This window comes from Setaria viridis, chromosome 8 (genome assembly GCF_005286985.2).
Source record: "Setaria viridis chromosome 8, Setaria_viridis_v4.0, whole genome shotgun sequence".
NCBI lineage: Eukaryota > Viridiplantae > Streptophyta > Magnoliopsida > Poales > Poaceae > Setaria > Setaria viridis.
In genome coordinates, this window is record NC_048270.2 from 23,401,661 (window position 1) to 23,413,732 (window position 12,072).

General features: G+C 41.7%; 1 long non-coding RNA gene across 1 annotated transcript; it reads left to right on the plus strand.

Moving 5' to 3' along the window:
* The first annotated feature begins 3,245 nt into the window (after positions 1-3,245).
* On the plus strand, positions 3,246-10,779 carry LOC140223613 (uncharacterized). Its single transcript, XR_011898978.1, has 2 exons — positions 3,246-3,689; positions 10,236-10,779. It is a non-coding gene; the product is annotated as an uncharacterized lncRNA (long non-coding RNA).
* The last annotated feature ends 1,293 nt before the right edge of the window (positions 10,780-12,072 follow it).

The following is a 12,072-nucleotide window of genomic DNA, read 5'->3' on the forward strand; positions in this document are numbered from 1 at the left end:
TAAAAATAATCCATCTCTAATTATTTTCTCTCTCTTCCCTTCTCTCTCTTCTAGGTCTAGATCTAGATCTAGATGACAACCTAATGAAGCTAGAAATGATGAATAGAATTTGAGAAAGAAGGTTGGAATGACATAAAATCACCTTTTATAGCCATCTCCTTAAAAGAAAATAAGAGCAAAACCTTCCCCCTTAGATTTGGTATTCTTGGAGCTTTTCCCGAGCTCCTCTCGGGCAAGCTCCAAATGGAAGGTTGGCTGGGGAAGAAGCTGTCTGCGGCTTTATCTGGGTGTCATCTGTGCTGGCGGGCCACCTAACGCGCCCGCCAGCACACATGCATCCCATCTGTGATGACGGGCACTTAGGTTATCTATGCTGGTAGGCACTAGCCAGGCGGCCCCGATCACCTTTGTACTGGCGGGTGTCAATTCCGCCCACTAGCATGCTAATTTCGACATGCCAGCACAAATCGTTTCTGGCGTAGTGTAGTAGGATCCTTTTGACAAAAGCAACATTGCTTGCTGCCAGTTATGCTTAGCTATGTTGTTCTTTGCTAGGACAATGACACCGCCGTGAATGTGTACAATAACAAAATTTTAATTTTTAATGGTTCTTTTAATTTTCAGAGTCGTTTGTTGATATAAGAGTCTTGTATATGGTCTTGTATATGGATCAAGGCCAGACATATGAGATTTTACTGAAAACTCACCATTCTGATGTAAGCTCCAGCGAAATTCTGATGTAATATTATTAATACTTTGTTGCCAACCCGTCCAAATGCACGGGCTAGTTTGCAAACTTTGATAATATTTTATATTGAAAAAGGTCCTATAGCTTGTCGTACTTGCTTTTTGGGATCAATATAATATAAATGGAATGATTTTCTTACTGTAATGTTTGAGTTCAAAAGTTTCTATTCAAACTCTGCTAGCATGCTTACATTTACAGCTAGTCATTTTATTCTTTAAATATATAGTTATGTGTAAATTGCACCCACCATACAACAATTTGTCAGGTGGGTGCAGATTGGTCCAAAAACTTGTAAAATGCTCAATCTAGTACAATAACTTGTTAGGTGGGTGCAGATTGGTCCAACAACTTGTAAAATATTTAATCTAGTATAAAGTGGGTGCAGATTGGTCCAGAAAATTATAAAATGCTCAATTCATTGCAATATAACTTGGCATTTTGGTGCATCTGCAGTCCAAATATTATAGCAAGCAACAATAATGTCAGACCAGAATATATTCGCATCAGAACAAGTTATTAAGCATTATTTGACCATTAATATTCTTATGGTGACGCTAACATATTTGGCCAGAACTAGAACCTTCTGTGTGTTTAGGAAAAAATTACTGTCATGTCTTCGTATTAACTCTTTTTTATACAATGAATCAATTTTAATTAGAAATATTTAATTTCATATTTGTTATTGATCTCACCCTCACTATTTTGACATGTTTGATTATATACATTTTTTTCGGCTAAAGAAACCTAATATGTTAATACATACTAACAATATCTTTTAAAAGTTTGTCATAAATATTTTCAAAGCCTCGTGTACTTATTTAGAAATAAAAAATTAGCTAAAATAGAAACAAACATAATTCTCTACAGTTGTTGAATACAGGCACGGAAGAAACCTAAGATCCTAGGTCTCTCTTATGAAATTTAGTCTTGGTAATGCTACCAGTGTAATTCTAAAATTTGATTGAATTTTAAACAATGAACAAATAAGTTATGTACATAGTTGAGTCACGATCAACAACTTTTATTAACAAAAAAATTATTGATTGGAAGAAACTGAAATTCAAATGTCCATCTGCTTTGCTTAATACATTGTCGTTGTAACGTTTGGACCGTAAGTAGACCAATTTGCCAAGTTATTGTACTAATTTAAGAATTTTACAAGTTCTTGGATCAATTTGCACCAACTTATCAAATTATTGTAGTAAATGGATTATTTTAAAAGTGGTTGGACCAACTTGCACAAGTTATTGTACTCAATTGAACATTTTACAAGATATTGAACTAATCTGCACTCACTTGACAAGCTGTTGTATAGTGGGTGCAATTTACTCTCTAGTTATTATGCATCTATGGAATGTGACGGATTTATTTTCCAAAGAAATAGTTAGAGAAACTAATGATGGTTTGCGCTAATGGTGGTGCTAATCAATTTTTAAGGAGGCTAATCTCAAGTCAATAACTTTCATTAACTATTACCTCTTTGGCATGTCAGCGCGTGCTTGGTAATTGTCTTTGTCCTATCAAGGCATTATGCAGAGATAAAGAAAACAGTCAAATAATCGATCTTAGTCCAATGACATTTTGACATTTCATTATATATAGGATACTCCCTTGTCACCACATCACCGATTTATCAGCACCATTGTTTCAACAGCATCTTTGACGTCTCTGGCCCCAAGTCCGTATGATAGGCTCTATTGGATTAAATCTTTGTAATTTCTGCAGCTTCATTCTGTTTAAGGTTCTACTCTCCATGGCTGTTCTATCTCTTTCTGTTCTCACGCTTTGGGCTAATGGTAAGTATAAATCCGAACACCATTCATCATCCAGAGGTCTTACCTCTCTTGTGCTTGCGGGAGTACAGTATCACATTCACGCTCATCGGTCCATGCTTACCTCTCTTGTGTCTGAGTTCTTGTATATAGCAAGCACTGTATCACATTCACGTCCATGCTTGCCGTAGCCTGAGTTGGCGAGTTGCCATCGACGACCATAGCCTTCCTTGCTTTCTCGTCTGCATTGACCGGAGTCCACGCCCTACAACTGCTGCCCACCTCGCTCCCATTCATGCTAGTTGGACTTTAAGCCCTCGTCTGGGAAGGGAACCTCTCCCTGTTCCCGTCTGTGCCTGGCAGTAGAGTCATCGTCCATGAAGACTTCTTTGCAATTGCTCTGGTCAGTACTCTCGAGGCCTTGGCAGTACTTATTGGCTGGACAGCCACCTTCAAGACGATCTCTTCGATCGATTCCGCTCTCAAGAAGTTCAAGACTCCGAGCTCTTCACCTCTGCCATTACGTTATTTGATTTTAAGGAGAGGTAATGATTCATTATATAGAGAGGACATATAAGCACCTAATTAGTACTCCTATAAATAAAAGAAATGTCCTAGATTCTCAATTCCCGTTACTACGCATGACGTGTATGCATGCACATGGCAGCTTGTCTTTTTTGCGCATGTTTTAGTGTTTTGAACAGGTACGGGAGAGCCATCTAATATCTTATTGGTAGACACATTTTTTTAATCTGAACTATTACTACTTGGTCCCAAAGTAAATCGATGGCTAGATATTTTTCTTTTTTTCCAATTAACATGGAAATTTCGAGAAAGTCTGTGATAGATAGATAGATAGACAGACACGAAAAGAGACACTTGCTATTGAAAGTCGGCATAGACCAACTTTGCAAGGACAAGAGGCATGAAAGGACAACTGTCTGCCAGTCGCAATCTCTTCTTATATCATCTCGTCCACACATGGGTCTTCCCGGTCGTCCTCGTCGCCATCGCCGGCCCAACAACGCGGCTGTAGCTTCAGCAGAAACAAGTCGCTGAGGTGGTACAGTGCATCTCCACGTCCACCACCTCGTCGTCGGCGCCACCGCGAGCAGCGGGGAACCAAAGCTTCATCCAAGTCACACGCTCTACGGGGAATTTCTCGCCAGGTATGTGACTGCGCTTTACCATTGCTCCGCTTGCGATTATACCCTTTGGCCTCCGGCTCTAGTTCATACTGTGTCTTTTAGGAGTAGTAGGACTCTAGATTTATGGGTTTCCACGATCCGATCGAAATGCTGCTGTGGTGGACAAAGCCTCAGTTTCTGATTCCTCTGCTTCATTCCCTATGAGATACATCGATGCCAGAGGCTGTAATCTAGTTATGCGTGCCGCTGGGAAAACATAGAAATAATACATCATAGCGGAGTGTTGCATTACTACGGATACTTCGTGGTTCTTCCCTGGCAACCTCGATTCCCTTTAACTCATGGTGGGAAGCAAAAAATAGGAGACTAAGGTGGTGTTTGGATCCAAGGTTCATGGGCTAAAGTTTAGTCCCTAAAATTTAGCCCCGAAAGTTTAGTCCTTGTGGGGTGTTTGGATCCATGAGCTAAAATTTAGTCTTCCTTGAAGTAATGACTGATTTACCCTCATTTATTGATTCTATGCACATGCATGTCTCAAATTCATTTATTGACTCCATGCACATGCCAGCCTCGAATTGGTGTGCTCTCTATGCACATGCACGCCTGAAATAGTTCACTTGAATCTATCCATGCACATGCACATGCATAGGCGCCGCCCGGCCAGAAACACACTGCTGTTCCTGCTGGTCTCTCAATATTTTACAATCATTCAAGTACACAACTCAGTGGTCCTAGGCAATACAAGAAATCAAATACTCTACGATCTATCATACAAACTTGAGGCTATTTGATCACGGAATGCATTCATATTTGTATCTTCGTCCTTTGATTGAGTACTTTGTGTTGGGGGTTGAGAGGTTGATGCTTCATGAGGAACATAGTTCTCATCACGGTCACAACGATCAAAGTCCTCATCCTCCATATGACTCTCTCTAATAAAATTATGAAGTGCCATACATGCAACAATTATCTGGCTTTGCTTTGGCATTGGATAACTTGGCACTTTCAACAAAATCTGCCACTTCATCTTAAGAACTCCAAATGACCTCTCGACGCAATTCCTAAGAGATGAATGAGCGAAGTAAAAGGTCTCTTTCATACCTTTGGGCATCGGCTCATGCCTAAACTTTGGAAGATGGTACTTTGTTCCCTTGTAAGGTGCAACATAACCAAGCCGATTGGGGTATCCAGAGTCCACTAGATAAAACTTCCCTGCAAATACGAACATTATTGTTACAAACAAAAGCTACAACCAAAGTGGCATATATACTGAATGTGCAAACATAGGCACAACATACCAGGAGGGGGATGTGGGAACTTGTCTTTGTATTTGTCCCTTGCATCATTGAAAACTCTCATGTCATGTACTGAACCAGGCCAGCCCGAAAGAACAAAGTGAACCTCAAGTCAAAGTCACAGACCGCAAGCACATTCTGTGTAGTGAAGCCCTTTCGACATACATGTTGCACCACCTTGTTATTTGGCACGACAACTGGTATATGAGTGTCATCTATTGCTCCTATACAATTATTGAAGTGTGGAGAGAACCTAGGATTCTGTAAACTACAATGCATTGTTTTAAATTCAGGGTCGACCAGCTTAATTATATCACCTACTAGCTATATAACACACTTCAAAACTTTGTCAAAATTGCGGTGAACTGTATCTAATGATATCTCTAATCTGTTCTCGGCTTGTCTGACTGACTAAGGTGCACCAACCATCCAAAGAAACATTCCTAAGTCCTCTACTGAAGAACTCTTTGATGTGGACTTTAGGCCATATGATTGCACCAATAGATCATGCAGTCGATCAAACAGTTGTCTACTCATTCTAAACATGTTATAGCATTGGACACCATCTGCTAGATTTCTCATCACCCAATCATGGCCACTTTCAACCGTCTTTCTCTTCTTAGCTTTATGGAAGTAAGTGTTATTGTACATACCAAACATAAGTAGATCCTCTGTGAACTGCCTTCATATTCGTTGTCCTCAATAATGAGCCTGAAGAGCTCATCGTCACTTGAATCACTATCCACATCCATATCTTGAGACATAATAGATAATTGCAATCAGTTAAATTTATTTCTATCAACACATACACTTCAAACCAAATTCAATTCAGCCAACACATCAGTTCAAAGCACATTCATTTCAGGCAACACAAACAATTCAAAGCAAATTCATTTCAAATCTAGGTTCAAGTAGTACAGACAGTTCAAGTCATCACAAATGCATCATCACAAAGACATAATTCTAATCTAGGTTGTGCTTCTTGCAATATCTCTTCAAGAAGGCCAACCTTCCTTTTGTTGTAGATATGTTAATGAAGAACTCTCTCATTAGCTCATTTAAACAAATCTAGGAAACAACATAGTACTCCGTACTAGTTTCATCCACCCCACACTCTAAAACCAATTTCTGAGCCTGCTTAATGGTGTTGGACAACTAAGCCTTCCTGTCTTGCCTAGTACAGATAGCTTGCTTGATGTATTCATTCCTTTCAGCTTGCTGCTTAGAAGAGAAACTAATGTAATCCTTCATCATTTTGACCATTGGGCTTTTGGACTTCTTGCTTGAACTTGAAGCTGTTGTGCTAGTACTACTTGTTCTCTTGCGGCTGCTTGTACTCATAGGACTCTGTGTATTCTCTTCCTCAGGCTCTTCATGCTCTATGGTTGTTTGATCATCTGTATTGGTGTGTCCTGCAATAAAAGAACCTGAACCATCCACAACTAGACCATCAAATATGCGTTCAAGCATTGGTAGATACTCTGGAGGCCCATGCCTTAGTTTCTTCCAATCTGGATGCTTCTGCACATGTAGTAGTTGAAGTTAGAAACAGTTTCTTACAGCCTGCACATGTACTAGATCAAGAAATACCTCTGTTGCAGTCTCCCACCATTCCAAGCTTGCAATAGGCCACCCATTTTCATCGCGGCCTAAGCCATTGTTGGAATGGATATCTTTTATGAACTGATACATTTCCTTGAGCTGTCTAATTCTATTAGCTATCTGTTTCCTATCATGCCTGAGCCCTGACCCGCAGTAATACTTTTCTATGATGAGCTTATACCCTCTTGTTGTCATACTCCCTTTGATGTAGTTACCCATTTCAATTTGATCAACGAGTAATTGACACATCAAGTTGTTATTGTGCTCTGATGACCAACTTCCTCTGCCAAATTTATTCTACCATATGCATCACAAGAACACGCATTTGATATTACTCTAACAGCAATAGTAAATTCACGCACTTGTCTGAGATCAAAGGACATGAGACTCATACCTAATGGCTTGGAAAAATTTCTTCGACTTCATTGTCATCAACATCGTCGTCGTTGTCGTCTTGCCGTCCACCACGTCGACCTAAGCCACGGCCTACGGATGCAGCAAGCGCCACCAAAGAAGCTCCACGCATCCCACGGCCGGTGGCGGGAACAGGTGGCAACCGACCGCGGCGGCCGTGACTGGATGGCGACGATTCGCCACGACCTGCTACGGCTCCACCACTGCTCCGAGCATTGTGTAAACCCAGTGTGCGAGAGCAACCTCTTTTGCCACCGCGCGGTTGAGAGGGATGAGGCCCCATGCTCTCGGATGCAGCCAGTGCGCCGGACTACAAGATCCCCTGATAAGCCGCCATTGAGGACCAGTCATTCGCCTGCGAGTTGAGGTTGAGTGCCTCAATGCCAATCCGGGGACCATGGACGGATCCTGACCCGGATACTGGCTCCCCTCACCAGAGAAAAGGTCGAAGCTGCCGGAGAAGAAGTCCCTAGTGCCGTCATCGCCGTATCCGTTCATCAGCGGCACGCGGATGTGGATCTTCTAGCTTGTAGGCGGTTTAGGTGCTCCGACCACAGTGCCACGGCCGAATGGGGCGGCACCGGAGGAGCACGGGCTACTGGTGTGGTGAGAGGGAGGGGAGGCAGGGGGAGTCGGGCGATAGGGGTGGACGCGGTGTAGATGTGGCGAGTGGGGTGCGAGAGGGGTGGCGGCAGACGAAATCAGGAGAGAGGGGTGGCGGCGGCGATGCGGGAGCATTTGAGAGGAAGGGGAGGTGGGGGGAATCGGGCAATACGGGCGGAGGCTATGGAGATCTGGCGAGAGGGGCGGCGGACTGCGGATGAGGGCGATGCGGATGAGGGCGAGGGGCAGGGTGCGGGCGCGTGCCTAGGGTGTTGTGCGAGGGGAGGGGTATGGAGCGTCCGGGACCACTTTTATCTCAGTTTAGGGTCTCTTTGAGGGCTAAAACTTTTAGTCCAAAGTTTAGTTCTTTGCCCCCTTTTGCCCACCTGTTTGGATTCTAAGAGCTAAATTTTAAGCTAAAAGTGTAGAACTAAAATTTAGCTTATGGATCCAAACAGGCCCTAAAAGCACCTGCAAAGTGCACATGTTCTTTTGGCTTGATCTTCTCTTTCTTTATGTTACTGCTGGTCCTTAGTTTGGAGCGGCTTCCACGCAACAATCTCCCATACAGCGCCGTAGGCATGCCTGCATGCCGTGGCCAGATGCAGGAGACCGTCTCCCATCCCCTCCTTGTCTGTGCTTTAAGCAGAGAGGTCTTGTTCTTACTTATTCAGTCGGCTGCGAAGGCTGTGTGTTTCCGAACTTCCGACTCCAGTTGTTTCACCTTTTTCTGTAAAAGTTTGAAAAATTGCCGGGTCGGTCAGGGTCAATCCTTGTCTCTCCGCTTTAGTTGACCTTAAAATAGATGCTTGATGTAGACTCTGACTTGGATGTTCCGGGGCAAGTTCCGAGGTAAGGACGCATGGCTCATCAAACCAAGGCGGAAGTGGGAGATCTATTCATTACGCGCGTGACTCGCCCGTAAGGGCAGTCCCAATGGGACATTGATGATAGTTTCTATCCCTCTTAATTATCATGCCAACTAAGCAATTTGCTGATGTGGTAGTAGATTTATTATGGAGAGAGAGAGAAACCATTTCTTAGAGAGGAAACCAAGTCCTCACGCGCACCAATGAGCCAAGAAACCAGCGAATCTGCATTGGGGAGACCCAAGTAGTTTCTTCTTACTTATTGCCGGATCCTTTGCGCTTGCACCGCTGCTACCCATCACTCGAGCTCCTTTACATGATGCACAGAGGATCTGGTACTAGAAGGGAGAATGATTGGTTGGATTTTTGTTTAGACTCTAGATAAAAAAGTTGCATTGTGAAGAATGATTTCTTGATACAATATCCTAGACTATGGAAACTAGGTTGGTTTCTCCCATTGGGACTGCCCTAACAATTTCAGAATAATTTCTATTTTTTATGCAAATTTCCTATTTCTTATTTGGGAAATTTTAGTTTGCTTAGAATATTTTTACCTGTTCCCGAACAATTTCTAAATCTAAAATTGAAACAACTGTTCCAGCTTCACAGTCAAATTGTTTCAGCTAGAACAAGTGTGATTTGTTTGGAAAATCTTATTACAATAAACACAATGATGCAATCGAAATTTTGGTTGGACACAGGATTTTGAACATCAGTTTTTTAGGCCATATATAGTTGCGAAAAGAAAACTAGGAAAACAACTGAAACTTGACTTCTTGTATTAGGACGTCAACACAGTTGTAAATCAAAACTCAGCAACAACATCTATATATCTAGTTAGATTGGGACGTAAGAGTAGCCGCACCACTATTGACCGGTCGGACTATGACATCAACCAATGCCGCACAACATCCACTAGTGGGGAATAGATCCTTCATCCATTGCATTAGTGCTGATTGGAATTGAGTCCGGTACGAATGTGAGCATTAGTACCGAGCCTAATGGCTAGCCGTGCAGGGCCATCCCATGAACACCTTTAGTACCGGTTGGGCGTACCAAATAGTACTAAAGGGTACACATTAGTACCGATTGGTTCCCCCACCTGGTACTAATGTGCCACCGAGCCTTTAGTACCGAGTGGGGTACCAACCGGTACTAATCTGCACCCTTTAGTACTTGTTGGTGTCTCTAACCGGTACTAAATTCCCCCTATAAATCCACCTTCTTCTTCTTGCTGCCTGAGCCATTCACCACAACTCGAGTTTCATCCTATCCATGGTGCCATAGGGGAGGTGCTGCCTAATTGAAGATCATTTCGTGCAAATTTCACTCATTCAAATGTTCTAAAGGTTAGAAACTTCATCCTCCCTTGATACATGGTTAGTATACAAAGTTTTGTGCTTTAGCTAGAGTAATTTGTGATTTTTAGAATAAGGTACAATGGAGAAAATTTTCATTTATTTGCATGTGTTATTTAGAGCTCATCTTTGTGATTTTTAGAATAAGCTACAATTTTTTAGATGCTATGTTCGTATTAGTCAAAGAAATTGATATGAGGTTAGAGGAATAATTTCATAGTTTCGTACTTTTCAAATATGAGCTAAATAAATTATGGCAAATGTGAGCGAGATAAATTGTGGTACATAGAGATAATAAGATGAAATAGAGGTACATAATTAGTCATTTATATGTTATGTTTGATCTAAGTAAATTGTGGGGAAAATATATAATTTGTTCATAGTTAGTCATCTGCAAATATGAGCTAAATAAATTTTGGTATATAGATATGGCTTCTGCTGCTAGAGGTAGTGGCGATGGTGCGGGTGATCGTCATTCCTCTCGCGGCAAAGTGAAAACTATAGTTGGCCTCATGATAAGCCGAAGAAAATGAGCACGTGGAAGAAAAAGCAATGCTTCGTTATTTGCAAAGATGTCATGAAGATACTGTTGCGGCAGGTCAGGAACCTCCTTTTGGTGGTCGTTATGCTCCACCGCTAGTCTCGGGTGTTTCAGGTCCACTTAGTACTACTGTTACAGGAGGCACAAATAAACCATAGGATGAGGTTGGGTCAGCGAAACCTTAATCTTCGCCGTACAAGGATGCTTAAAGTCCTCCTATATAGTACTCAGTGAATGGTTTGTCATAGTGTATCATGTTGTTTAGGTCTGAAATTTAAATTTGTGTATTTCTATCTAAACTTTCAGGAACATTTGAGAGTTTGTCGTAGTGTATCATATTGTTTGGGTCTAAAATTTAAATTTGTGTATTTCTATCTATTTAACTTTCAGCAACATTTGAGTTTAATGGTATTTGTATCATGTTTGTTATATTTGAAGTATAATTGTATAGATGATTAGAATATCTTTAGTTCGGTAATACTTTGTAGATGAATCGGCAATGGATGTACAACGCAGATAAACGCTCCATGGAGTACATTAATAGCTTGCGTGGTTTTCTCGATCTAGCAGAATCCAACAAACCGCCGTCCGGCTTCATTTGTTGTCCATGCAGAAATGGCAAAAATGAGAAGTATTACTCATCGAGAAAGACTATTCACACCCACATATATAGTTTTAGATTCGTGCCTAACTATTTTGTTTGGACCAAGCACGGGGAAGATGATGATGATGAAGAAGATGATAACTACATTCCTGACTGGATTCAATGAGGTGTCTTTTTGCATATGCTCTAGTGGGCGAGGCTGAAGAAGAGATGGACGAGGCTGAAGAAGAGATGGGCGAGGCAGGTGTTGCGAGATGCAAAGGAAGACTGGGAGAATGTGAAGGAGTCAAAAAAGTTCAAGCGTATCTTATATGATCATAAGAAACTTTTGTACCCAGATTGCAAATTGGGGTACAAAAAGTTAGGTACCACAGTGGAAATGCTGCAATGGAAGGCAAACAATGGAGTTTCTAACAAAGGTTTTGATGAGTTAATGAAAATCATAAAAAACATGATTCCCGAGGGGAACAAATTGCTGTCCTCAACATACAAAGCAAAAAAGGTTGTTTGCCCTCTGGGTTTGAAGGTACAAAAGATACATGCATGTCCTAATGACTGTATCCTCTATCGCGGTGAGGAATACGAGAAATTGGACGCTTGTCCTATGTGCGAAGTTTTGCATTATAAGATCAAGCGAGATGAATCTGGTGATGTTGAGGGGCAGGCCAGCAAGAAGAAAGTTCCTGCGAAGGTAATGTGGTATTTCCTTGTTGTACCGCGGTTGAAGCGTTTGTTCAGAAATAAGGCACATGCAAAGTTGATGCGTTGGCACAAAGAAGAACGTAAGCAAGATGAAATGATCAGACACTCCGCTGATGGGTCCCAGTGGAGAACAGTTGATAGTTGATATAGAATTTCTGGAGTTTCAAAAGGATGCAAGGAATATACAGTTTGGTTTAAGTACAGATGGATTCAATCCATTTGGTGAGTTCAGTAGCGGTCATAGCACTTGGCCTGTGACCTTATGTATGTTCAACCTTCCGGTCTGGGTGTGCATGAAGCAGAAGTTAATTATGATGCTGGTAATTATCCAAGGACCAAAACAACCTAGCAACGACATTAATGTTTACCTAAAACCGTTGGTTGATGAACTTTTACAGTTTTGGAAGGAAGAAGGT